The sequence below is a fragment of the Patella vulgata genome, chromosome 9 (genome assembly GCF_932274485.2).
Source record: "Patella vulgata chromosome 9, xgPatVulg1.2, whole genome shotgun sequence".
NCBI classification, from domain to species: Eukaryota; Metazoa; Mollusca; class Gastropoda; family Patellidae; genus Patella; species Patella vulgata.
Window position 1 is genome coordinate 8,230,997 of NC_065887.2, and position 27,907 is coordinate 8,258,903.

At 35.4% G+C, this 27,907-nt stretch overlaps 1 long non-coding RNA gene across 1 annotated transcript in view; it reads left to right on the forward strand.

Moving 5' to 3' along the window:
- Positions 1 to 27,907, forward strand: part of LOC126831713 (uncharacterized) — a 51,151-nt gene that overhangs the window by 20,318 nt on the left and 2,926 nt on the right. Inside the window, exon 2 of the long non-coding RNA XR_007684273.2 lies at positions 21,247 to 21,388. This is a non-coding gene — a long non-coding RNA (uncharacterized LOC126831713). The remainder of the gene's footprint in view (positions 1 to 21,246; positions 21,389 to 27,907) is intronic.

A 27,907-nucleotide genomic window follows, 5' to 3' on the forward strand; every position in this document is an offset into this window, starting at 1 on the left:
ATTCAGCTTTTGAAAATCAGAAGCTGATAAAAGTTTAAAATGATTGACATTTCTTCAAATTGTTTAGATAATGGAGTGCATCTGGTCTTAAAATTCCTTGTCTTACAATTTGAGATATTAAAAAAAGAAGGCATGTGAAATATTATGACTGGTTTATTCAAGTCTACTGCAGGTGTCGGAAGAGGCAAAATGGCAACTTAATCTTGAGCCATTCCCCAGTCAATTTATTACTTATCTTGACTGGTTTATTGTGCCACTTACCTCCCCTTGTAGGTTCGTTATCTGACGGGATGGAGTCTGTGTTATCTGGGCCGTCTGCTTGAGACGAGGAATGGAACCATCTTGTTTACGTCTTTGTTTACGACCCTAGCTACCTCCCAAGCAAATCACGAAAATACTCTTGGTCTATCATGTATTTATATGTAGAGCCTATTTATAGATTTGATCTAATTACTTTCAAGTCTACACCTAAAATGATTAATTTACAGGTAAAAGGGTTTTCTGCACCCCGTATTGGCTCCATGTTAATAACCAGTCTTTAATCACTGGTCATTACGAGCTCAAAATAAAACCAGTTATGAGGAGAAATTTTTCCCTAACAGTGGTGCTATGGCCAACTGCTGTTTTGATTCAGGGAATTTGCCAGTGATATACTCCGGAATTCAGCTTTTCATCCCATCTGAATTACAAGACACCTACCAGGGTAGCATGTATTGATGATGCAGTCAAAGACAATGTTTATAATTAAGCTGGTGAATTATATCAAATTTCAACTGCCAAGAGATCTTTTATGTGAATGCCAATGTGTACGCAGGACCTCGTTTTTTTTTTGTCCCATCCAAACGACTAGACAGTTGTCCTTGTCAGGCCCTCCATCCTGCACCACTGACAAGAAGAAACCACGCCAGAAAATCCCGATGAACTTTCTCAGCCAACACCGGGAGCGAACCCGAAACTTCCAAGCTAGCGGGTCAGCATCTTACTCACTTACCCACAGTGACTCCATAATTGAATAAAGTAAAAACAAAACCACATAGTATTTAAGGTTATCAAGCTAATACAGAGAGAGAGAGGAGAGAGAGAGAGAGAGAGAGAGAGAGAGAAAGAGAGAGAGAGAAAGAAAGAGAGAGAGGCTTTAACTCCACTCCCACAAACTAGGTCATTTCGTGCCTAACATATGGTTCAATTTTATTTCAATAATTCGCTTGCGCGTAGGGATCTTTAGCAGTGGGAGAAAACCAGAGGTCCCAAAGAAAACCCACAAGGTTGGACAGCCAACCCTACTCCTTGTCAGTACAACTGGGGAATCGAAATCACACCAGTTGACTCATTGACAAACCTTGTATACAGTGCTAACCATTCGACTATCCATCCCCACCCCCTCAGCAGTAGAGATATGAGGCAAATATAAATAGACAAATTATAACAACATGACCGAAACCATACATTTTATTTGTTGTAAAATTGTATGGTTGAGTTTGACCCCTTTAAAACGTTAAAATTAAACCCAGTTGTATTGTGATTTGTGTCTGCTGTTAATAATAATTTGTTCCATAATGGGATAAACGGAAATAAAGGATTATGGGAATTATCTCAAGAATTCAAGACGTAAATTAAAACTGGAGATAAAGTTAAAACTTCTGTTTTGAATTTCAGTTAAGTAGATTTTAATTTTAGGGTGAAATTAAATCAAGTCCGACTTCCTACAACTGAGTCATATGCTTCATATTTCACATTGCTGCATTTGAAGTAAGGGGCCTCATTTCAGCTCATTATTTTATATTCTATTATCATAGGGAAACCGCAGCAGCTCAGTAAAGCACTGGCTCAAAAAACTAGTTTGATCGTCTTTTCGTTCGAATAGGATGAAAAACCGAGGTCCGAGGTCCTGTGTACACAGTACGCATGTAAGAGCTCTTGGCAGAGTGTCTTTATCAGAGAACTTTGTTATTGTTCAGTTTCCTTGATTTTCGGTTCTGTTAGGAACTGTTTTCATAAGCCTACAGGCCCAATTGACCAATTGATACAACGGATGCCCAAATATCAATTTTATCATCACAATCCAAAGATATAAATATGTATGAAATATGTTTTTTTTGCAAAATAGCTCTGGCCCCGTGTTCACAAAGCATTCTCAGACTTAAGTTGAGAATTTACTCAAACTTATTTGCCCTATTTTAACTAAAATATAGCCCTTTATAATAATTTTGTTGTTTGAATGTATCAGATATATTGATAAGAAACTATGTGCAAAGTTTTGTGTTTCTGCATCAAAGATATTTCTCATAAACAGTGATTGAAAGTTGAGCAAATTCTCAACTTAAGTCTGAGAATGCTTCGTGAACTCGGGGCCTGATGTTTATCACTCTGCTCTAATATTGAGATCACTGAAGACTTTGTACTGACAAATGCTCTCAAGCTTATTTTATATATTGTGAATGGATGACTGAATTGTTAGCACGTGCGAGTTGTATCATAAAGTCTGTCATTGAGTCAACTGGCATGGTTTCGATTCCCCGGTTGTACGTGACAAGAAGTAGGTCACCTGTCCAACCTCGTGGGTTTTCTCCGGGTCCTCCAGTTTCCTCCCACTGCTAAAGACCCCTACGTGCAAGCGAATTATGGAATTAAAACTGAACCATATGTTAGTCCCAATATGACCTAGTTTGTGTCAAGTGGACGTTAAACCCCATTTCTCTCTCCCATCTTATATATGCATACATGACTAGCTTTATAAGTTATTACCAAAAATCGCTGAAATTCAATGAGATTCTTCATCTTACTGATGTAAACAAAATATATATTGTCACAACCGCAAAGCTGCACTACTTTGTTTCATGGTAAACGATAAAAAGATCAAAGTTGTGCCAACACAAACTGATTTAATAACTCTGGTTTAAAAACAACTTAACATTTTAAAGTACTTTTCCGTCCATCTTGGGACTATTCATAAATAATGTATGTATATATCATAAATGTAGTCTGTAGAGTATTTACAAGAAATTCTGGGCGACAGCAATATTGGACCACAATTCCATGTGGGTGTAGAAAACACGCTGATTTATGACATGAAAACAAATGGATGGACAGGAATGATAGAAATTCTGCTACTTGAACATAGCCAAACCCACATGGAGTCAGTCTGAATTCTAAAAGTAATATTATTGTAAGAAAAAGCTCCAGTTAGTGTTTAAGAGGGTTGTGTGTAGTGGCAGGATTCTGGCTATTCTACCCCGTGTTTTTATAAGCCCAATAGAGGTAATTTGATCTATATGATAGCGGAGCGGAGTTTAAACATGGGAATAACAAGATCAACAGCAATAGTAATAGACTTTCAACATATGGCCATTGAATGGTGCACCAATTATATACGTAAACTATACATATATACTGTTACTTTTCGCTGTTCTCATACAGTTAGTCGAGTCCATCCGCGTGAAAACTGATCTTAATCTTAATTTAGGCAACATAATGTAGAAATTATCATAAAGTTAATAAACCAATTCATGCAATATATATTACATAATATTAATATTCTGCAAAGATAAATTTATGCAATACATATTACATAATGTTAATATTCTGCAGTATATTACATAATATTAATATTCAACTGTGATAAATTTATGCAATACATATTACATTAAACATGCATTATGCAAGAGCAAAATCTGCTTATTACAAGTCTTTCTATAGGCCTGAAATGTTATCTAAATTATCAATTAGACATAAATTAACTTATCCAGACCATAATAAACTCTCGATGTCAAGGCTAGCCTTCGATGTAGGCTGGATTAGATTCCTATATGCCGCTAACGGCCAAAGATAATTAAATCAGAAAAAGTGGATAATCGAGACTATGCTGTTTATATTAATGATTTTAGTAATGATAACCGAGACTATGCAAAAATTTCACCGGCTTCTTTCTCTGCTCATAGTGGATCAATTTGACTGAAATTTTCAGCAAATTACCTTTACACTATCTAGTTTTTAACTATTATAGCGAGAACTGCCATCTCTTTATCTTATCTCCCATAATGTATCTTTAAATTAATGAAATGGGTTTAATTAACATCATACTTTTCTGCACCATCCCGGCTAATTCAGACACACATACGCCATGCTATGCTTTGAGGAAAATTTCACCCGAACACTTCTCATTTAACAAATAGTTGTTTGGAACTATTTCTTTAAATGATATTCATAAGTTGAACGCCTCCCTAGACCCACCCCATATCCTCCTTACCCACCATTCCTGTGGGTGATTAATAGTGAATGTAGTCTGTTGACAAATGATGTTGAAGGTTAGGGATATGATCATATCAGGGCTTTGTAAGATGGCAGATGGACGGCTCCACCAACTGGTTTTGTTTCCTCCCACTGCTAAAGACCCCCTACATGCAAGCGAATTATTGAAATAAAATTGAAGCGTATGTTAGTCCCGAAATGACCTAGTTTGTGTTGAGTGGATGTTAAACTCCCACTTCTCTCTCTGTCTCTAGAAAGTACTACTTCTCATCCAAGTTGTTCAGGATAGGGTGTTTACTCTTTCTAGAACACTTGATACCACTAGAAGCTTGTAATATCGTTAAAAAGATTTTGTGGTATATTTGGTTCTGTTTTCTACATCATAAATTATTTTTATGAAAATGAAGTAAATGCTGTAGGCTGTGTGTATCAGACCTCCCATACATGTAAGTAAAAATAATATTATTTTTCTAAGAAAAGAAAGGAAAACAATGTTCTAACATGATGCTTGTGTTTTGGCTTTCATCAAGGCTATTTAGTTCTGATGCTAGTTGTTGTAAGGTTATTCTAGCTGTAAGACTGATACAACCAATGAAAGCTGGGATATATGATCTTTTCCTGATAAAACATCCTGCAGATCAGGGCCCTGTTTCTAGAAATCTTAACTAAAGATAAAATCCAAATTTTAGTAGACACTCCAATTTTGATTGACTAAGCACTAAAATCAATCTAATATTATCCAATCAATTTACTAAAATTTGGATTTTATCTTAGTTAAAATTTGGTGAAACGGGCCCCTGATCCCAGTCCACTGTTTCTATGCTACAAGACTTGCTAGGGGTGTGGCATACACAGCTTGATTAGAATCACAACGAGAGTGGTATTATTATTAGGAGTGGTGCAGGAGGCAGGAGAGTCTTTCTGTAGAGACAGCTGAGAAAGATAGGTTGCCAAGCAAAGAAACATACGCCCACAGCAGCTAAATCATCCGAGCTGTCAGCCAGGGTTGACACATATTTATTCTTTTGTCGGTAATTAGGGATAATAACAAGATAATTTCATACAGATCAGATTATAAATTTCGTAGTTTAAGGGTTCACAAGGCTTTACAAACAGAAACAAGGGCCTTAACTCTGTAAGTAATTTACAGAAATTCTTAAAATTCAACAGGCTTTTTCGTTTTACTAATTTAAATAATGATAAATTTGATACAGATCAGATGATAACTTTTGTCATATGACTGATCAGAAGGTTGAACAAAATAAAACAAGGGCCATATATGATCACATTTCCATGTGGGCGAATAAAAATGGTTTGGGCATATTTCTGTAAAGTAATTCAAAGCATTGTTTAAATGAAATGGGGATCAAAGTATTACTTGTCTACACCAATCCAACTAATGAAGTGTGCTATGAGGGAAATTTTGCCCAGGCAGTGGTGTTTGGGCCTAATTCGTATTTTAAATTCCAGCAGTCAAGGGTTCGTTTAGGTATTCAGGATCTAGGTTTTTTCGTTATATTAAGCACTGATCGCCCTTTTATCTTTTTACACTATTTATCATCCAAACAATGAGATAATTTTCAATTTTTAACAACGAGGACAACTAATATGAATATTCTTTTCAATTTCTTAGAGTAATTCAAATGAAACAATGAAACAGAGTCAGGTATTTTTGTATTATAATTACTGTTATGTTATATTCTTTTTAAAGCGCCAAAGAGCAGTCAAACTGACTGAATGTTCAGCGCTCTAGAAAATGATTATTATAATTATTTATCGTTATTATTATAATAGAATCGTTTTCATTTAATTTTTATCTTCTTCATTGATTGTCTGATGGCGTGTGTTGTATTTTTACCATTTGAAACAATTTGTAACCAGTAGAGCATGCCTGACAGATGATTTGACGAGAGATAAGCAATAATTCTAGTCTCGAGACTCAATTGTTATGTGATTTTTTTTTCTTTTATCATTAAAATTTCAGTTGGTTTTACGCATTGTGATTTCATAGGCCGGTTCTTAGTTGGAGTTAGTATAAAAAGTATAAATGTGTAAAAAGTATAAGTGAGAAAATGATAAGGGAGGGTTTAACCTCAACTTGACACAAACTAGGTCATTTCGGGACTAACACATGGTTCAATTTTATTTCAAAAATTTGCTTGCACGTAGGGGTCAACAAAAACTAGGTCATTTCGCAACTAAAGTAAGGTGCAATTTTATTTCTATAATTCGCTTGTTCATAAGAGTCTTTAGCAGTGAGAGGAAACCTTGAAGATTTATTATAGCTAATTAGTGTTTAAATAGCGTCTTTACTTCTGAGTTAAACAATACCGTACCACCTTTTTAGTGTTCAGAAATACTGGGGTGGGGGTGAAGAGGGAATTATTTAGAAATGGGATTTAACATCCACTTGATCTAAATTTGGTTATTTCAGGGCTAACATATGCTTTGTCTTTGTCTTTAATTGTGGCAGAAAAACAGAGAACTAGGTGAAAACCCATGAGGTTAAACAGGCAACCTTACTCCTTGTCACATGCAAGCCTTGGATCAAATCAGACAAATCATGAAACCAGAATCTATGACAGACCTGATATTCCAGGAGGTAATAGGTCAGACCAAGTGACTACCCTTTCCAAAATACTGTCCTGGAATAGGATGAGATTGACTTTGCCACCTTTACCTGCTGAAATAAGATGAGAAAATTCCTTCTTGGAATAGAATGAGAGCACTTGGCCACCTTTACCTACTGGAATAAGATAAACTAATTTCTTCCTGGAATAGGATGGGAGCACTTGGCCACCTTTACCTACGGGAATAAGATAAACTAATTCCTTCCTGGAATAGGATGGGAGCACTTGGCCACCTTTACCTACTGGAATAAGATAAACTAATTCCTTCCTGGAATAGGATGGGAGCACTTGGCCACCTTTACCTACTGGAATAAGATAAACTAATTCCTTCCTGGAATAGGATGGGAGCACTTGGCTACCTTTACCTGTTGGAATACCCAATTTGAATAAAGTGAGAGCAAGCAGCCACCCATTCCCTCCTGGAATATATTGGTACCAGGTTTATTAAAGTCAAGTCAAATTCCGCAGTTTCAAGATGACAAAGTCTTGTCTTCCATTAAAGATATTTGAGTCTCAATTTATCTCTTTGTTTGCTTTTATTTTGAAATATTTGTTTATATTTCCCATCGACAGAGTTTGCATAAATTAACTCTGTATAAACATTGAAACTATGAATTTATTATCAACGATTTCCCTCAACATGTGTTCCACATCTTGCGATAAAATAACACGTTCCTCCCACCGTTTGCTTAATCCACTTTACGTTTATTTTTCTTCCTTTAACATCCAATTAGTGGACAAACTTTTAACAAAATGAAAAATAAAACTAAATTATAGATTTTGAAGGTCAGGTACAAGGGATTTAGAGGTCAGTAAGGAGCATTTTATCTATACAAGATGTTACTAGGCTTGGGAATTCAAACAAATATTTTTCTTTTCTCAAACTTTTTTTTTCTTTTTTATTAAAATGTTTTCATATCCTAACCAGCAGGGATTTCACGTTGCCAGCCAGATAATTTTGCATGTACCATATTTTGTTTATGTCTGATAATAAAGTACAATTTGTTTTTTTAAAGAATAGGACAATTTTTCGCATTATTAAGTTTGTGGAAATATATTTGAAAGTGTTTTACTCATATAAATGAGAAATTTAACTGTATTTATTGCATTTTAAGGTTAAATTATTTGAAATACTAATTTTATTCCATGTAAAGAAAGTACAGAGGGACCACACCACACACAAAAGAAAACCGACAAGACAAACATGTTGATAAGACAAACTATAAACTATATTGCAAAAATTAAACAACAAATATCAAACATTCTCCAGCGAGTCTGTTTCACTTTGAATAAGCCAAGACACTTGCTCCGACCCCCCAGGACGTCATTGTTCTGCACTTCAAATAAAAAATAGATCAAGTTATAAAAACATTTTGGATTATTTAATTAAGCCGTGAAAAATCAGCAATTGTCCCAAAAGAAAACTATAATTGTCTTTTTTACCCACATCATTACGGGCCACTCATTTTAGTCCACATGAACATAAAATACTTTCAGCAACAGAAAATATTAATGTGATTTTAGTGATTCTTAAATTTATTTAAAACATTTATTTAAAATGAAAGACAGCTAGATGTGTCATACTGCCAGGTTGTCAATAGGTTTGTGTAACGCACCTACTTATTACCACTGGCTTGGGGATTACCACAAATCATTTCATCCTGAAAACCTAAAACATTCCATGAGAAAATACCTTTTAATGTCAAAATAAAAGATGAATACAACAGGGATATACTTGCAAATTTTGAACAAAACTGGTATTTATATGTTCATATCAATTACACAATCATAGCGTCTACACTGAAAGGGTCGTACATCTTTCTGTCAAAGGGAGTAATCCCTACATTTAGACGTATTTCTTAATGTAATGGATCATTATTAGGGTTAAGGAGAACATATTATACTGTAAACAGGTTTTGTTAACAGCATTTTAAATCTAGTATTTTACATAAATAAAGAATTTAAATCTTTCTAATTACTAGGTGCATATAGTAAATTCATGTCAAGTCGGTGCAGGTTGAAGTCAACAAGCGTTTAAAGTTTATATAATTTCAAAAAAGAAAGAAATGAGTTATAATGACTCATTGACATAATATTTTGGTCATTTTCAGAGTAATATTTCTAGAGTTATTTGTGTAATGCAATTTAATAGAAATTTGACCAGACTGGAGCATTTTCTCCTACTATTTTTGAAATTCCAACTTTCAAGGAATCTTTTACGTGCTCTACCTATTTAAACACAGAAACTCAATTTTCGACTCATCCGTATTATTTACTAGACATAATTTCCCTTGTCAGCCACAATGGTACCACCCCTCTGAGATGATGGACCACGGATTGAAATATCCAGAAGATTTTAGTCGGTCCACACATGAATTGGAACCAGAGACATGCTGGTAGTGATTTATGTTTATATGTAATGTGGTGTTTTTATATGTAATATGTTTATTTATATGTAATGTGGTGTATTTATATATGTAATGTGTTTATATGTACGGTGTATTTATATGTAATGTGTTTATATGTAATGTGGTGTATTTATATATGTAATGTGTTTATTTATATGTAATATGTTCATTTATATGTAATATGGCGTATTTATATGTAATGTGGTGTATTTATATATGTAATGTGTTTATATGTAAGGTGTATATATATGTAATGTGGTGTATTTATATGTAATGTAATACCAGTAATGAATTTATAGCAAGCCCCAACACCAACATCGATATCCCACTCAGGGATACAATTTATTGCATTGTTTTTTAATAATTGTTGTTTGGTTTTGAAGGGTTTTATGTGGATGGTTGATCGGAGGGGAATTCAATATTTTTAGTCCTTTAAATATATTTGTAAATTAAGATTATTAAATTAAAATGTCTTACCTTAGTATTTCAAAGTTTGTTTTTTAACCATTTTACATAATAACCACTTGTATAACCTGAAATAAAAAAATATATAGTATTTGAATATAAAATAAATCTGTATATTTCTAGGGATCAGAAAAGGCACTAAAAGCAGTCCAAACCTTGATCTTTTAAATAGAATCTGATATCCGAATGATGATTAGTCAGATCAGCATTCAATTATAACAATATACAACCACATTTCCATATGGGCATATAAGAATGGCTTCAAATTTCAATATCTCTGCCACCCCCAGGTAAAAAAAATAATTTTGTGACATAAATGTAAGCTAATATGATCAAAAATCGTATCATAAAAGTTTTAGAAAAAAAGTTTCAAATTTCAATGACTCTCCCCCCCCACCCCCTACAAATAAATTATTAATTTTGTGACTATAATTTAAGCTAATATGATCACATTACCTTAAAAAAAATCGTATTAACAAAGTTTTGAAAAAAAGGTTTCAAATTTCAATGTCTCTTGCCCCAAATAAAAATTTTAATTTTGTGACATGCATTTGAGCTAATATGATCACGTTACCTTCTAAAAATCAGTCCTGTCGAGATATTCATCCAAATTATAATGAGGTGAAATAAATTCTATATACGAGAGGGAATTAATTTAATACTTCGTCTCCTGTATGTGTCAGGTACATTCTACTAGAAATCAATTTTTGATACTTTTTGACCTCAAGTTGTAGAGTTCAACTTGTTAAAACAGCTTTATTTGAATGACTGCATCATTGATTTTATGAAATAGATTTTGTTTATTCTGCAGTTTGCTGAGATGTATAATTACTTATACTCGTTTTACTAATATACATTGTAATCTCCTCCATCAAGTCTTGGGGGAGGGGGGTGGGAGTGGTCTAACATGCACTTTAGATCACATGTTCTGTCATTGTGTCAAGTGGCATGTCTTTGATCCCACCCTTGTATGTGGCAGGGAGTTTTCGCCTGTCCAACCTCACAGATTTTCTCTCGAGTCCTCCTGTTTCGTCCCACAGCTAAGACCCCTACGAGCAAGTAAATTATTGAAATGAAATTGAACCATATTTTAGTCCCAAAATGACCTAGTTTGTGTTGAGTGGATGTTAAAACCCCATTTGTCTCTCTGCATCCCATTTCATGCTTGAATATTAACAGATTTTGTGCATTGTGTTGATTGGATGTTAAAACTTCATATCTGTCTCGTCTTTTTGTAGAAAGGTGGGAATAATCGGAATAAGTGATCAAGAATTTGATCATGTGTAATAAAGCTGTTTTATGATTGTTATATTTGCAGTTTATTAAAACTGATATAAAATTTTCAATCAATATTAATAACATACCAAAAAATATTGTTATCCTGCATTGAAACACATGTCTATAATAACTTTAATATATCTATACAACATCAAGCAACTATTCTTTAGTTCTAGACTTCGAACTAACTGGTTTCCTTGGGGCCCTGATTGCGCTGAAGAATATTTGTAGAATGAGAAAAAAAAATAGCTTGATTTACTTTTCCCCCACCTCAATCAAAGATTAATTTTTCTCATCTAATATACGTCAAATTTCTGTTTCAGTCTGGGCAGAAGGGCCTCTCTGACCATATCTCTCGATCATGGGTTTCTGAAACATGCTAGTTTTACAGCATGTAAATTGACCGATAAGTTCTGAAATTAAAATTTCGGTCAGTTTTGAATTCAAACAGTCAATCTACATGTTATATCCTTTTCCAATGACACCCTGACTTAATAATCTTTTTATTTATCACATAAGACTAAGAAACCAATCCATTCTACAGGATATGTTACTTTTACTGGATGATCTTGTAACAAAATGGCTTGCAGTCGATAACTCACCCCAGAAAAAAAACATGTAATCAGATAAAAGTTTGGCACTAGGGGGGTCGAATAATTTAACTAGTTGACTAATTACCACATTTCTCTGACAAAAACCTGATAAAAAACCTACATTAAGACTTAATGATGGCCATTTTAATTCAGCTGTTGCCATGATAAGGGGAGATTATTTATGGCTATTCTGACCTGTTGGAACAGACTGGATATTCCAACATTCCAGCTCCAACAATTCAGTAACTTTTATTTTATCATTGTTTTATTTTGGTGCCAAATTTCTCAAATGTTTTGTAGTAAGATGGATGTTTAGGAGGGTTAGTGTGAGAGAAGATAAGTTGATGCCATGAGATAATGTATTTTTAATTTGAATGTTTATAAAGAGGTTATATTGATGTTAGCAAATATTTCTAGATAAACACAAAATGATGAAAATTTAGAATATTTGTAGTTTGGCAATGGATGGTGGTGGTTGGGTGGCGTCAGTCTTGGTTATAGCTCTTTAATGTCTGTCACCAATTAGGGTTTGGGATGAGGTGCTAAAATTTATTAAAAGTTTGTTACAGATTGTCTTTCTCCTGGTCCTCTGGTTTCCTAGCTCCCACTTCTAAAGCAAGAAAGAAATGGGGTTTAACATCCACTCGACACAAACCAGGTCATTTTGGGACTAAGACATGGTTCAATTTTATTTCTATAATTCGCTTGTGCGTTGGGGTCTTGAGCAGTGGGAGGAAACCGGAGGACCCGGAAAAAACACACGAGGTTGGAAAGGCGACCCTACTCCTTGTCACGTACAACCGGGGATTCGAAACCACGGCAGTTGACTCAATGAGAGACCTTATGATACAGCACGCACGTGCTAACCATTTGGCTATCCACCCCCCACTTCGAAAGACTCCTATGCATAAGCGAATTATGAAATAAAATTAAATGATTAAATTCAAATGATGAAGTAATCAGCACCGTTATATAATCTGTACATATAGGAATGTATCCCTTTAAATCTGTAATAGCCTAGAGTTGAAATCAATAAATCAGAATTGTTGTTGTCAATACTATATATCCAAAGATTTGATAATTGATTTATTTTTATTTCGGTAAACATGCTGACGATGTGTCTTCTCTTGTTAATGAATAATTTAATTGGTAAGATTTGGTTGTAATGGTGTGCTTAGATTCATATCTATTTATATCTGTTATGTTGTAACTTTTTTCTACCAGAGAATAAATTATTGTTAATCTTTGATAATCATACGAGAGAGAGAGAGAGAGAGAGAGAGAGAGAGAGAGATGCCACATCTAGGGAGTGAGAGAGGCGAGATAACTAATTAACCCTTTAAAGACCGTTGGCCATTACTTATAAACATTAATGGACCCTAGTTGTATCTGTAAGGTCCACTATAGGAGTGACCAGGTCTCTCTGACCTTGACCTTCAGATATATACTTCCAGACATCAGACATCTTGGTTCCAGCAACTCAGCCAGTGTAAATGCTCCAAAACGTTCAGGGACTCCCACAGTCAAAGACAATGGCCGTCATGTTTCTAGATGAGTAAGTTATAAAATAACACTGGGTATAATAGAAACAGTCAGTCTGTCATCAAATCTTCATTCTCTAAGGACTAATTTCCTTTATCACTACATGTAATTAACCTAGCTGTAAAAGCCTCCAGGTCTTCATCAGATGGACACTGGTCAGGAGATTAGCTCAAGATGAACAAGATATCCTTTACTGAAATAAAGTCCATCTTACATGTGATTGACAGACTTATAGAACATTGATGACAACACAGATATAACCAGACTCATGTTTATATTAAGTTGGAAGAATGTTAAAAGTTTAAGAACAAAATGCTAGAACCATTATCCCAATTTACAGAAATCCCAGGATCTGCCAGATCAGAGTATAATGAAATGAAATAAAATGGTGTTTTAAGTCTTATTTTTCTACATCAACTTGGCTAGTAATCTGATTAAAATACAGATCTATATAGCAACATAGCTGTACGTGCTGAAATGGGATGCATGCCAATTGAAAGCTTTATTAGAATATGTTTAGCACTTAAAATTATGAAAAAATTACGAAACTACCAACTTCAAATTTAACAAGACTTGCTTTGATTGAAAATCAAAAGATGCATGCTGACGGAAAATATAGCTAGTTTTCATTTATAAAGAATTGTGAATATATAAAATCAAACATAGATTTGAAATCGTACTATAATAATTTACTGTCCGAAAAAATAAATAATAATAAAGGCCTTGATGGAACTTCCTTAAATAAGTTAAGGACATATGCAATTATAAAAAATGATATAAATTATGAAAATTATTTAGATGTGATAAGAAATCGAAAACACAGAAAAGCACTAACAAATCTAAGAATAAGCGCACATAAATTGAAAATCGAAACAGGGAGATATTTAAAATTAGACGTAAACGATCGTTTGTGTAATGTATGTCAGGAGATAGAAGACGAAATTCATTTGATAACAAATTGTAAAAGACATGACGAAAAAAGAAAAGAACTGTTCAGATTAATTCTAGCTCATGAACCAAATTTTTATAAACTGAATGATTTACAACAATTTAAAATACTGTTGATGAATAAAAATGCAGAAATTTTAAAATGTTTAGGAGCTTTTATATACAATTCGTTTATGTCTTTGTAAAGCTGTGTATCTTGGTATAATTATGTCAATGTATGTATCCTTTGTTTGTTTCATGTATCTTTCTATTATGTTTATTTGTATATGCACATAACCTTGTAAGGTTGTTTTATGCAATAAAGTTTCTTCTTCTTCTTCATCTTATATTTCGTTTCATTTTTTTTAGTATAGTTTCGATGGCCTACACTACATGAAGATCTGACCGGTTGTACTGGAAGTTCATGTCAGGGGTTGTACGAGCAGCTTTTGACCCTATGACGTCAGACATTGATTAATTAATCAGTGGTGACATTTCTAGTGGTTTTACCCACAGTTCCGTGCAGAGCAACCCAATGCAGTAAAGACAAGTAAAACGAAATTTTGAACAATAAAAAACGAAGTAATAGGATCTGTGTTTTAATCAGATTGGAAGACTAACATATGTGCTTGTACAGTGGCTATTCTGCCAACTCTTTGACAGTGGAAGTTCAATATAAGAGTAGACGGTAGTGCCGCTGTCCGGGCAAAATTTCCCTCATAGCAGACTGTATGGCATATGCCTGTCTTCATTAGCCCAGTCAGAGCAGAACAGTAGGACATTAAACCCTATTTCATTTCATTTCCCTCGTAGCACACTGTATGACTTCTATTCTGCTACTTTAGGAGACAAGTCACCAACTCATTATCATCCACAGTCTCTGACATTGCAAACATGGTCAATTTAAATCAACATTGATGTTGTATCCAATAATTAAGACAAAATGGGAATTTTAAAATTGGCACACGAATCGCATGCCAGAATACTTTTGAGCGCCATTTTTAATGAAGCGACTCGACGAACAAGGTTAAACATAGGAGAATACTAAAGGTGTGAACTGCAATAACCAGACGCCAAAGACTACCATTCTAGCTAGGGGCCTGCAAAGAATAACGATTTAGCTCCTTTAAGGTCCAGTGGTATTTGTAATTAGCTTACTTAGAGGTATAGTTCACTTTTCCTGTTTACATAATTACTCCCTGAAGAAAAGGCAAGAGTAATAGTCCAGATCGTTTCCTTGTCCGTCCTGTCCTCATCTGCGATAATCTTCTGACAAATATAGAAACACCACTTAATTTGACGGCTCATTATTTTCAGAGCTATTAGAGTTCTCATTATACATTTCAACTTCCTGGGATTTTAATGGAATTTATATTTAAGACAGACATAGTATAAAAAAAATGAAATCCCAGAAATGGAATAGGCTTTAACGTCTAATTAATTGAAAATATTTTTGTCCGTCTGAGATAATCCTGGTAATTTCTATTTTTATGCCCAGATAGTGGTGTTTCAGCCATCTCTATCTCTTTGCATTTCCAACTGTCAAGGGATCTTTTACATGCACACTAAACTGTATGGGTGGATCTCGATTTATTTTTTTGTCCTTGCCAAATGACTAGACACACTTTACTTGTCAGCCCCACAGGCAGCATCCCTGAGAAATGAAGGCCATGTTCTAATGTTCAGAAATCAATTTCATATTATTTTATTTCATCTCTTTGAAGGAGTATCAGATGTGACTATATTTAAAATTTTATTTGAATAAAGTTCTAATTTTATTCGAAAATAATTACATTATATTCTTGATAAGATGTCCCATCAAATTGAACACTGTAAACTTTTCTATTTATTTCTATCCCAAATTAAATAAAATTCAAATAAGTTGAAGAAATCAGAAACATATTGAAATCCAAATTCCAAGAATGCCAGCTGAAACTTGTAAATGGCCGAGATAAAAGGGATGAAAGAGCCCCTATTTAAAGAGATCTTTAGATAAAGTAATTAGCAGTGTAGAGTTAAGGGGTTTCAGAAAGATAAACTGTTATAATTATAGTAGAGATAAGGGACCAGATAAAGGGTGATCATCAATCAACTCAGATATAACAAGGAGTTGTTAAGTCAGGGTGTAATCCACTGATGACAAATGTTAATCATTTAAAGTTTACTTCTATATAACCCCACCCGTTTAAATTACACTTTTTAAGGGTGCCAGGCACGGTACCAGACACAGCATGGTTATTTTTTTGTAGTGTAAACTGGTCAATTATTAGCATACTGTACTGAGTACCGTGCCAATTTGGTCCACTGAAGTGAGGTGATCTTGGCACGGCACAGTGAAATTTTCGTAGTGTAAATGCTATCTGCTCTGAGCAAGGTTTCAGTACTGATTACTGTGCATGCGCCATATGAACCTTGACAGGATATGCCATGCAGTGATCTATTAGGGGCAATTTATCCAAGACAGCAGCAGTTTCTCCTACTTTTTTTTGTTATCAAATTTCAACTGTTTAGGGTTCTTTCAAATACATGCCAAAGTGTACACAGGACGTGTTCTTTTTGTCCCATCCGAATGACTAGACACTGTTCTATGTCCAGGAAACAAATTGTCAGGCAAACATCGGACCCCAAGTTCACAAAGCATTCTCAGACTTAAGTTGAGAATTTACTCAACTTTCAATCACAGCTTATGAGAAATATCTTGGTTCCAGAAACACAAAACTTTGCACATAGTTTCTTATTGATGTAGTTGATACATTGAAACAATAAACGTTTTGTAAAGGGCTATATATTAGTTAATATAATGCGAACAATTTTGAGTAAATTCTTAACTTAAGTTTTTTTTGTTATCAAATTTCAACTGTTTAGGGTTCTTTCAAATACATGCCAAAGTGTACACAGGACGTGTTCTTTTTGTCCCATCCGAATGACTAGACACTGTTCTATGTCCAGGAAACAAATTGTCAGGCAAACATCGGACCCCAAGTTCACAAAGCATTCTCAGACTTAAGTTGAGAATTTACTCAACTTTCAATCACAGCTTATGAGAAATATCTTGGTTCCAGAAACACAAAACTTTGCACATAGTTTCTTATTGATGTAGTTGATACATTGAAACAATAAACGTTTTGTAAAGGGCTATATATTAGTTAATATAATGCGAACAATTTTGAGTAAATTCTTAACTTAAGTCTGAGAATGTTTTGTGAACTCGGGGCCAGACATATGAAGAATAATTTTTATTATTGTTGTTCCTGTGTATTTAATTAAATATCACAGAAAGCTTATCTTTCTATTCAGCTGACTGATGATCTAATAGAATACAGCTGAAGGTGGGTAACTGGTATAGGATTAGAACAAGTCCATGTCGGATGATCTAATAGAATACAGCTGAAGATGGGCAACTGGTATAGGATTAGAACAAGTCCATGTTGGATGATTAGCAATTAATAGTAAGTTATGAAGATGAGAGTGCCGCTATCATGGCCACATTCCCCATCTTTATATATGTCTCATATTTAAATCATCAGTGAATAGAGTGGTCTATGGAATTGTCTCACCACTATGAGATTAGAGCTAGTCCATGTTGGATGATTAGCAATTAATAATAAGTAAAGAGTATGAAGACTAGAGTACCACCACCATGACCAAATTCTCCATCTTTTATTTTAGCCATCAATGTGTATAGAATATTGGTATTGGTATAGAGCTAGTCCATATTGGATGATCAGTTATTTATAGTAAACAAAGAATATAAAAACTACAGTGCCACCACCATGACAAAATTCCCCTTGTTTTTAAAGTCTGATTGGTGTATAGATTATTCTATGGAATTGACTTGCTGTAATATACTGTCTGCATGAAGAGTAGAAGATATAGTTGAAAATAAAACAGAAACTGGCTTACTAAATTGCCACCATCATGACCAAATTCCCCACCTTATATGAAATTGTTTCACCGGTATATGATTTAACAAACCGTCTACGCATATAGAGAATGGTATATAGTTGAAACTAAACAGAATCTGGCTCACTATAGAGTGCCACCACCCTGACAAAATTCTCCATATAGTTTATAGAGTATTCTATGGAATTGTGCCAGTGGTATATGATTTAACACAATGTCTGCATCTAGTATAGTAGAAACGTATAGAATGTGGCTGACTAGGATAGGATAATTGTGATTGACAGATGTCAAATAGCATGTTGTTAGTAAGATGAGTAATGGGTAGAGATGTAGAGGGGGATGGTGTGTATATTAAGATACGATATTCTAGCTAATGAGGTGTCGACAGTTTACCTGGGGTCAGTTTATTACTTCCATCATCCCTGCCATCAATTAGAAATAACAACACCATCAGCACCACATCATACAACTTGATTCATAACAGACAAGCATCATTGATAAAATTTCATGAAATATGCTAACAGTAACCTGCAGCCGGTTTCATAAAAAATTGTTCACCTTATTTTAAAGAGGCATTAAGATTAACCTGCAGCCGGTTTCATAAAAAATTCTCAGACTCAAAATTATTCACCTTATTTTAAAGAGGCATTAAGATTAACCTGCAGCCGGTTTCACAAAAAATTCCCAAACTCAAATTATTCCCCTTATGTTAAAGGGCCATTGTGGAAGATTAAATAAAGAGCTGGCAATTAATAATATTTAAAAACTAGATAGGGTAAAGGGAATATGCTGAAAATTTCAGTCAAATTTCTTCTCTCTAAACCAAGATATTAGTGATTGAATGTTAGGCCTAGCCTCGATCTTCATTACTTAATTCGGTACGATAAAAAACAGTCTTGATTATCCATTTTTGGATTAAATCATAAATGAGCGTTGAGCAGCAGATCGGATTCAAATCCAGTCAAAATCTGACACGTAAGATGACATCAAGAGTTGATTAAGGTCTTTTCATGTTAATAAATGTCTAATTGATTGCTTATATAACATTTCAGACTTAAAGAAAGACATGCAATAGGCAGATTTACCTCTTGCATAATGTATGTTTAACTAAAATATAGCCCTTTATAGATGTTATAATGTATCAAATACATCAATAAGAAACTATGTTCGAACTTTCGTGTTTCTAGATCAAAGATATTTCTCATAAACAGTGTATGAAAGTTGGTTAAATTCTTAATTTAAGACTGAGAATGGTTTGTGTAACCAGGGCCAGGTTTTCAGTTTTAGGAATACGAGGCATATTAAAGTACTAAAATTTGTACATTATTTACATTTTTCGGAAAATATTAAATTTTCCATGGCTTATTTACATCAAAATGTTCCCAAATTAATTATTTAACATATATGGTCATTTTTATTTCTATCGTTTTGTATGAAATACGAGGTAGAAGAATCATTTAGGACAGTGGCATGTTTGCCTACTCTTCATCGATTTCCAAGTGTAAATGTATAGATATAAAGATGTTGTTAGATTGTCTGCGATATCACCTCTGTGGAAGCGGACGTAAAATACAACTAACTCACACATAGATCTTACTGTAGTGTAAATATAACGGCAATACTATATACCGGAAAACACCAGAAAACTACCGGAAAACACCATGTTATACTGAATACCTGAAAATACCAGAAAACACACTAAATACCGGAAAACACCCTAAATAGGTAACAAAGAGCCTGGTCCTCTGGAAAACACCGGAAAAACCTAACCCTAACATTACCCCTAACCCACCGCAGGTCCTCTGGAACACGCCGGAAAAACCTAACCCTAACCCTAACCCTAACTCCCCGCAAACAGAGGACCAGGCTCTTTGTTACCTATATAGGGTGTGTTCCGGTATTTAGAGGACCAGGCTCTTTGTTACCTATTAAGGGTGTTTTCCGGTATTTAATGTGTTTTCCGGTATTTAATGTGTTTTTCCGGTGTTTTCCGGTATTCAGTATAACATGGTGTTTTCTGGTGTTTTCCGTTGTTTTTCGGTGTTTTCCGGTATTTAGTGTTTTTCCGGTGTTTTCCGGTATTCAGTATAACATGGTGTTTTCCGTTGTTTTTCGGTGTTTTCCGGTATTTAGTGTTTTTCCGGTGTTTTCCAGTATTCAGTATAACATGGTGTTTTCCGTTGTTTTTCGGTGTTTTCCGGTATTTAGTGTTTTTCTGGTGTTTTCCGGTATTCAGTATAACATGGTGTTTTCCGTTGTTTTTCGGTGTTTTCCGGTATATAGTATAGCCCAAATATAAAGATGTTGTTACTGTAGTGTAAATATAAAGAGAGACAGAGACAGAGAGAGAAATGGGGTTTAACGTCCACTCGACACAAACTAGGTCATTTCGGGACTAACATTTGGTTTAATTTTATTTCAATAATTCGCTTTCGCGTAGGGGTCTTTAGCAGTGGGAGGAAACCGGAGGACCCGGAGAAAACCCACGAGGTTGAACAGGCGATCCTACTCCTTGTCACATACAACCGGGGATTCGAAACCACGCCAGTTGACTCAATGACAGGCTTTATGATACAGCACGCACGTGCTAACCATTCGGCCATCCTACCACCACCCCCCTGTAAATATAAAGATGTGGTTAGATCTTACTGTGGTATAAATATAAAGATGTTGTTAGATCTTACTGTAGTATAAATGTAAACGACATAAAAACGCAAAAGAAACAAAACCATGGTGCGATTTTAATTAGACTGAGAGAGGAAGAGTCCCATTGATTGTAACGATTTGTGATTAGCCTTTCCAGGGCAGGAGCTTAATCCCATTTCTTATGAAATCTTGTTAGAAAATATTGTAAAATCTTAACACTTCAAGAAGCTGTGAGGCACATTTTGCTGTAGTATAATATATGGGCGTACAACATGATTGAGTGGACCATTGGAAAAAAAACTTTTTGTATGCAAAAAAAACCCCAAAATCTCAAGGTATTGAAATGAGATCATGGATGACATATATTGTATTTCATTTTAAAAAATTGTTTTCACAGACAAAATATTTATCTTTAAAGTCATTGAGATATTTATCTCTACTACAGAGTCCAGGTGTTATAAATGTTAAAATAATTCATGATGGGAGAAAAAAAAAAAAAGAAATCCCCAAAATCAACTAAACCATGTAACAGAAATGCATAGATGTTGCAACATGTCATGAAATTTTGTGAATTGTGTTGTATTTTTTAAATTTTTTATTTTACAGATGAGGGTTGAAGAGATGGTGAAGTTCAATTAGGTACATTATTTCGACAGAGCTATTTATGATAAGTTAAACGTTGAAAAAATGAAACAGACATGATGTTCATCATGTAGATAATATGAGATATACTCAGTATATACTCCAGGTAAGATATCACCTAAAATAAACTGTTCTTTATATGTTATTATTATCTATTCTTCAGTTTCCATCATTTCAATTCTTACACTAAATACTTAGTTATTTATACACGCTACTATCAGTATTAATGTCAAATGAAGAAAGAGAAATGAATTGGCATAGGATTTAGCTTTCCTACCAGTCTACAAAGGGCTGTTTGTAGACAGAGAGAAGGGGGGGGGGAGGGAGAGAGAGAGAGGAGGTGAAGGGAAGGGGAGGGGGGGTTATATTTCAGTTAATCAATTAAGTGTTATGTCTGCTGTTATACTATGATTTCAAATCTGCCCAATGGTTATAAGTCAGGGGTCTAACACTGAGCACCAATGGTGTAAATATAGTAGGGGATTGTTGGTCTTTGAGCTCTGTGGAATTTGCTTTTAATATCTTCCAAGAGACAATCTAAAGCCTTTATTTTATGTTGTTTTATTTTTGATAAAACCCTGCTAGTCCTTGATCCTATATGATACCTGAAATAAAACCCGTTTAGTCCCAAATCATCATGAGTGAAAGTCTAAAGGCCATATCAAGATATATAGAACTTTGTTTTATTAAGTAAGAATGTTCATCTGTTGGAATGGTGGACATCTGCAGACGTAACATATCGTAAGATGTGTAGAAGTGAACTTTATACATTTGTCGATAATTATTCAGCACCGCCCATTTTCTCCAGACATTTGGTTCATGTCGCTATCATATACCAAGGCTAAAAGCCGGTTATGTAAACTTTCTAGGAGAAAAATCAGATTCGGTTACCTAGGGAACAACTTTGTGACAGATTTGATAAAAGCCTGCCTCATGTAGACCACACAAAAACAACATAAAAAAAAGCTTGAAGAGTTCATTAAAAGTTTTCTTGTCTATTAATTTTAAATCGTGTCTGTTTATTCACGTTTTTTCATCCAGTGTTTTTTTTTATTATTTCTGGTAAACTTAAGACATTCAATTTCTTGGTTTCAGGTAATTGATCACATGTTCCATTTTGTCATGAATTTTGATGTTCTTGTAATAAAACAGACTTTAAATTTTTACAAGAGAGAGAGAGAAAGATAAGAGATAGAAGGGTAGATAGGGGGGAGAGAGAGAGAGAGAGAGAGAGAGAGAGATAAGAGATAGAAGGGTAGATAGGGGGAGAGAGAGAGAGAGACAGACAGACACAGATAGAAAGATAAGAGATAGAAGGTAGATAGGGGAGAGAGAGAGAGACAGACACAGATAGAAGGGGTAGATAGGGGAGGGAGAGAGAGAGACAGACACAGAGAGAGAAAGATAAGAGATATAAGGGTAGATAGGGGAGGGAGAGAGAGAGAGACAGACACAGATAGAAGGGGTAGATAGGGGAGGGAGAGAGAGAGACAGACACAGAGAGAGAAAGATAAGAGATAGAAGGGTAGATAGGGGAGGGAGAGAGAGAGAGACAGACACAGATAGAAGGGGTAGATAGGGGAGGGAGAGAGAGAGACAAACACAGAGAGAGAAAGATAAGAGATAGAAGGGTAGATAGGGGAGGGAGAGAGAGAGAGACAGACACAGATAGAAGGGGTAGATAGGGGAGGGAGAGAGAGAGACAGACACAGAGAGAGAAAGATAAGAGATAGAAGGGTAGATAGGGGAGGGAGAGAGAGAGACAGACATAGAGAGAGAAAGATAAGAGATAGAAGGGTAGATAGGGGAGGGAGAGAGAGAGACAGACATAGAGAGAGAAAGATAAGAGATAGAAGGGTAGATAGGGGAGGGAGAGAGAGAGAGACAGACATAGAGAGAGAAAGATAAGAGATAGAAGGGGTAGATAGGGGAGGGAGAGAGAGAGAAAGATAAGAGATAGAAGGGTAGGTAGGGGAGGGAGAGAGAGAGACAGACACAGATAGAAGGGTAGATAGGGGAGAGAGAGAGACAGACAGACACAGATAGAGAAAGATAAGAGATAGAAGGGTAGATGGGGGAGGGAGAGAGAGAGAGACAGACACAGATAGAAGGGGTAGATAGGGGAGGGAGAGAGAGAGACAGACACAGAGAGAGAAAGATAAGAGATAGAAGGGTAGATAGGGGAGGGAGAGAGAGAGAGATAAGAGATAGAAGGGTAGATAGGGGAGGGAGAGAGAGAGACAGACACAGAGAGAGAAAGATAAGAGATAGAAGGGGTAGATAGGGGAGGGAGAGAGAGAGAGAGACAGACACAGAGAGAGAAAGATAAGAGATAGAAGGGTAGATAGGAGAGAGATAGAGAGAGAGACAGACACAGAGAGAGAGAAAGATAAGAGATAGAAGGGTAGATAGGAGAGAGATAGAGAGAGAGACAGACACAGAGAGAGAGAAAGATAAGAGATAGAAGGGTAGATAGGGGAGGGAGAGAGAGATGACAGACACAGAGAGAAAGATAAGAGATAGAAGGGTAGATAGGGGAGGGAGAGAGAGACAGAAAGATAAGAGATAGAAGGGTAGATAGGGGAGGGAGAGAGAGAGAGAGAGACAGACACAGAGAGAGAAAGATAAGAGATAGAAGGGTAGATAGGGGAGGGAGAGAGAGAGAGAGAGAGACACAGAGAGAGAAAGATAAGAGATAGAAGGGGTAGATGAGAGAGAGAGAGAGAGAGAGAGAGAATGTCCAGCCAGGGAGGATGAACCAAAGGACAAACAAGCATACCTTATGATCTAAATGTTAGTTTCAAAATTATCAGTGTAGATTATTGATAGGTATATTATATGGTTGTATGAAACCACAATAGGATGGAATTATTTCAAATAATCTAGATTTGGGAAGAAATATCTGATCAATCTCGAAACAAAAACAATCAACCAACAGAAAGCAGGTATTGGATCAATCTCCCACCTATAACAATCGACCAATAGCAAGCAGGTATTGGATCAATCTCCCACCAATAACAATCAACCAATAGCAAGCAGGTATTGGATCAATCTCCCACCAATAACAATCGACCAACAGCAAGCAGGTATTGGATCAATCTCCCACCAAAAACAATCGACCAACAGCAAGCAGGTATTGGATCAATCTCCCACCAATAACAATCGACCAACAGCAAGCAGGTATTGGATCAATCTCCCACCAATAACAATCGTCTAACAACAAATAGACATCTGATTATTCTCCCCTAAAACAGTAATAATTGGTCCATAAATAAATATCGGATCAATCTCCCCTAAAGCAGTAACAATTGACCAATAACAAACAAATATCAGATAAATCTTCCAATGTTAACAATAACAATTGACCAATAGCAAACAAATATCAGATGAATCTCCCACTGTTGATAATAACAACCTATAAATATCAGAACAATCTCCCATTATTAACAATCATCCCCTTGATAAATAGATATTGGGTCAATCTCCAACTAATAACAATTGTCCAATAAGAAATAGATATCAGATCAATCCCCAACCAATAACAATCAACAAATAACAAATGACATACTCAACAATAACAAATGACATACTCAACAATAACAAATGATATAATCAGTCGATGTAAATATTTATTTACCAGATGTATAAAAAATAACACAGATATTCCATGGCCTGGTTTCAATTTTTACAAGAGACAGGGGAAAAAATGGAGTGAACAAAAAACTCTGGCGGAATGGCATGGCTCATACCAGTGGTATTTAATCGCACCAGAAGAATTTAAGACATATAGAAATAGATCCTGCCAAAATTAACCAAAATGTCAACCTTGATATTTTCGACAGCATGTTTTTACAGAGCTAACTTGTATAATGGAGATAATAAAGGCTGGCTAATAGAGATTATGACTTAGATATTATTTAAACCAGAAGAGTAGAGTCATAAGGTGTTAAAGTCACTGATGGTCATTTGAGAGAGAGGGAGGGAGAGAGAGAGAGAGAGAGAGAGAGAGAGAGAGATACGGGGAGAGAGAGGGGGGGAGGTGAGTGAGGAGAGACAATAACCGGGTTTACATTAAAAGTTTACATTACAAATTTTAAGCAGTTAATTTTATTGGTCAAACATAAGCATTACTATTTTGGCCCACTGAAGTGTGGTGGTCTCAGCGAAAGAGAGAGAGAAATGGGGTTTAACTCCACTCGACACAAACTAGGTCATTTCGGGACTAACATATGGTTTAATTTTATTTACATAATTTGCTTGCGCGTAGGGGTCTTTAGCAGTGGGAGGAAACCGGAGGACCCGGAGAAAACCCACGAGATTGAACAGGCGACCCTACTCCTTGCCACGTACAACCGGGGATTCGAAACCACGCTAGTCGACTCAATGACAGACTTTATGATACAGCGCGCGCACGCTAACCATTCAGCCATCCAACCCCCCGGTGGTCTCAGCATGGTTAAAGGTTAAGTTTTTGTAGTGGGAGGAAACCTAACCAAGTGCACACTATTGGTTGACCATTTGGCCTCTCAACCCCACCTCCCCATTTGTGAGTTATTAGAAAATGAAATGGAGTTTAACGACCTACTGTTCTGCTCCGAACTGGGCTAACGAAGACGGGCATATGCCATACAGTGTGCTATGAGGGAAATTTTGCCTGGATAGCGGCGCTAAGGCCTACTCTTATATCGACTTCCAACTGCCAAGGGATCTTTTACGTGCATGCCAATATGTACACAGGACCTCGTTTTTTCGTACTCTCTGATCGACTAGACAGCTGTCCTTGTCAGGCCCACCATCCTGCATCACTGACAAGGGTTGTGAGATATTAAATCCATTACAAACTACAATATCTAACAAGTTGAAGTACCAGTAGGGGTATCAGTCAAAAATGTTTCAGGTCTATTTACAAAGATATGTTAGTTTGAAACTGGAAAATTCTAGAGGGACAAAGGGAAATGGGGCTTAACATCCATCATGAGACACAAACTAGGTCATTTCCGGACTAACATATGGTTTAGTTTCATTTCCTTAATTCGCTTGCGAGTAGGGATCATTAGCAGTAGGAGGAAAACAGAGGACCCGGAGAAAACCCTCGAAGTTAGACAGGCAACTCTACTCCTTGTCACGTACTAGTGGGGAATCAAAACCACGCCATTTGACTCAAATACAGATCTAATGATGCAACATGCACGTGTTAATCATTTGGCCACCCAACCCCCCAGAAATTTCTAGAACACCTGATAGCACTTAGTATTTAAATGAAGAATACACATGGCTTAACAAATATTTGTAGTGCTTTATTTTTTTTTGTCTGCCAAATATAACATGTCTTCTTGAAAATTTTTTAATACAGATTTTGTTTGTGGACTGCCACAAGATTATAGTAATGATATGAAGTTACTGATGTCCTTAACCTTAACTATAGCTTAACTATAGCGCTGATGTTTGCTGAGGGAGATACAGGATACTCACAGACTGTAAAACCTGTCAAAACTTGACTGATTCCATTCTGCCTGAAACAATTTTGGTGTAACTTTGTCTCACTTTGTAACCTTCCTTCATCTTGTACAACGTTAGCGATATAAAAAAATATCTGAACATGTCAGTGAAGAATTTACAATAGATATAAGGACTGTTTTACAGAAACGTAGAATTATTTTAACCCAGTGCTTCTGATCTTTCAATCAAAAATCTTTCTCTGTTATGGTCTTGTCAGTGTCATAAAGGAAAGATCTGGCATCACAGTTTCCTAGATGATAGACAAAATTCTTGTTTTGTCAGTACGATAGATTTGGATTGGAATGTTATAATACTTAGATGTCAACTCTGGTTATATCATTCTGAGACTGACATGTCAAAACTGATTTATATCATTCTGAGACTAACATGTCAATATTGGTTATATTATTCCGAGACTAACATGTCAACTCTGGTTATATCATTCTGAGACTAACATGTTAACATTGATTATATCATTCTGAGACTAACATGTCAACATTGATTATATTATTCTGAGACTAACATGTCAACACTGGTTATATCATTCTGAGACTAACATGTCAACATTGGTTATATCATTCTGAGACTAACATGTCAACACTGATTATATCATTCTGAGACTAACATGTCAACACTGATTATATCATTATGAGACTAACATGTCAACAACACTTGTTATATCATTCTGAGACTAACATGTCAACATTGGTTATATCATTCTGATACTAACATGTCAACTTAGGTTATATCATTCTGAGACTAACATGTCAACATTGTTTATATCATTCTGAGACTAACATGTCAACATTGGTTATATTGTTCTGAGACTAACATGTCAACACTGGTGATATCATTCTGAGACTAACATGTCAACATTGGTTATATCATTCTGAGACTCACATGTCAACATTGGTTATATTATTCTGAGACTCACATGTCAACATTGGTTATATCATTCTGAGACTAACATGTTCATATTGGTTATATCATTCTGAGACTAACATGTCAACATTGGTTATATCATTCTGATACTAACATGTCAACATAGGTTATATCATTCTGAGACTAACATGTCAACACTGGTGATATCATTCTGAGACTAACATGTCAACATGTCAATATCCAG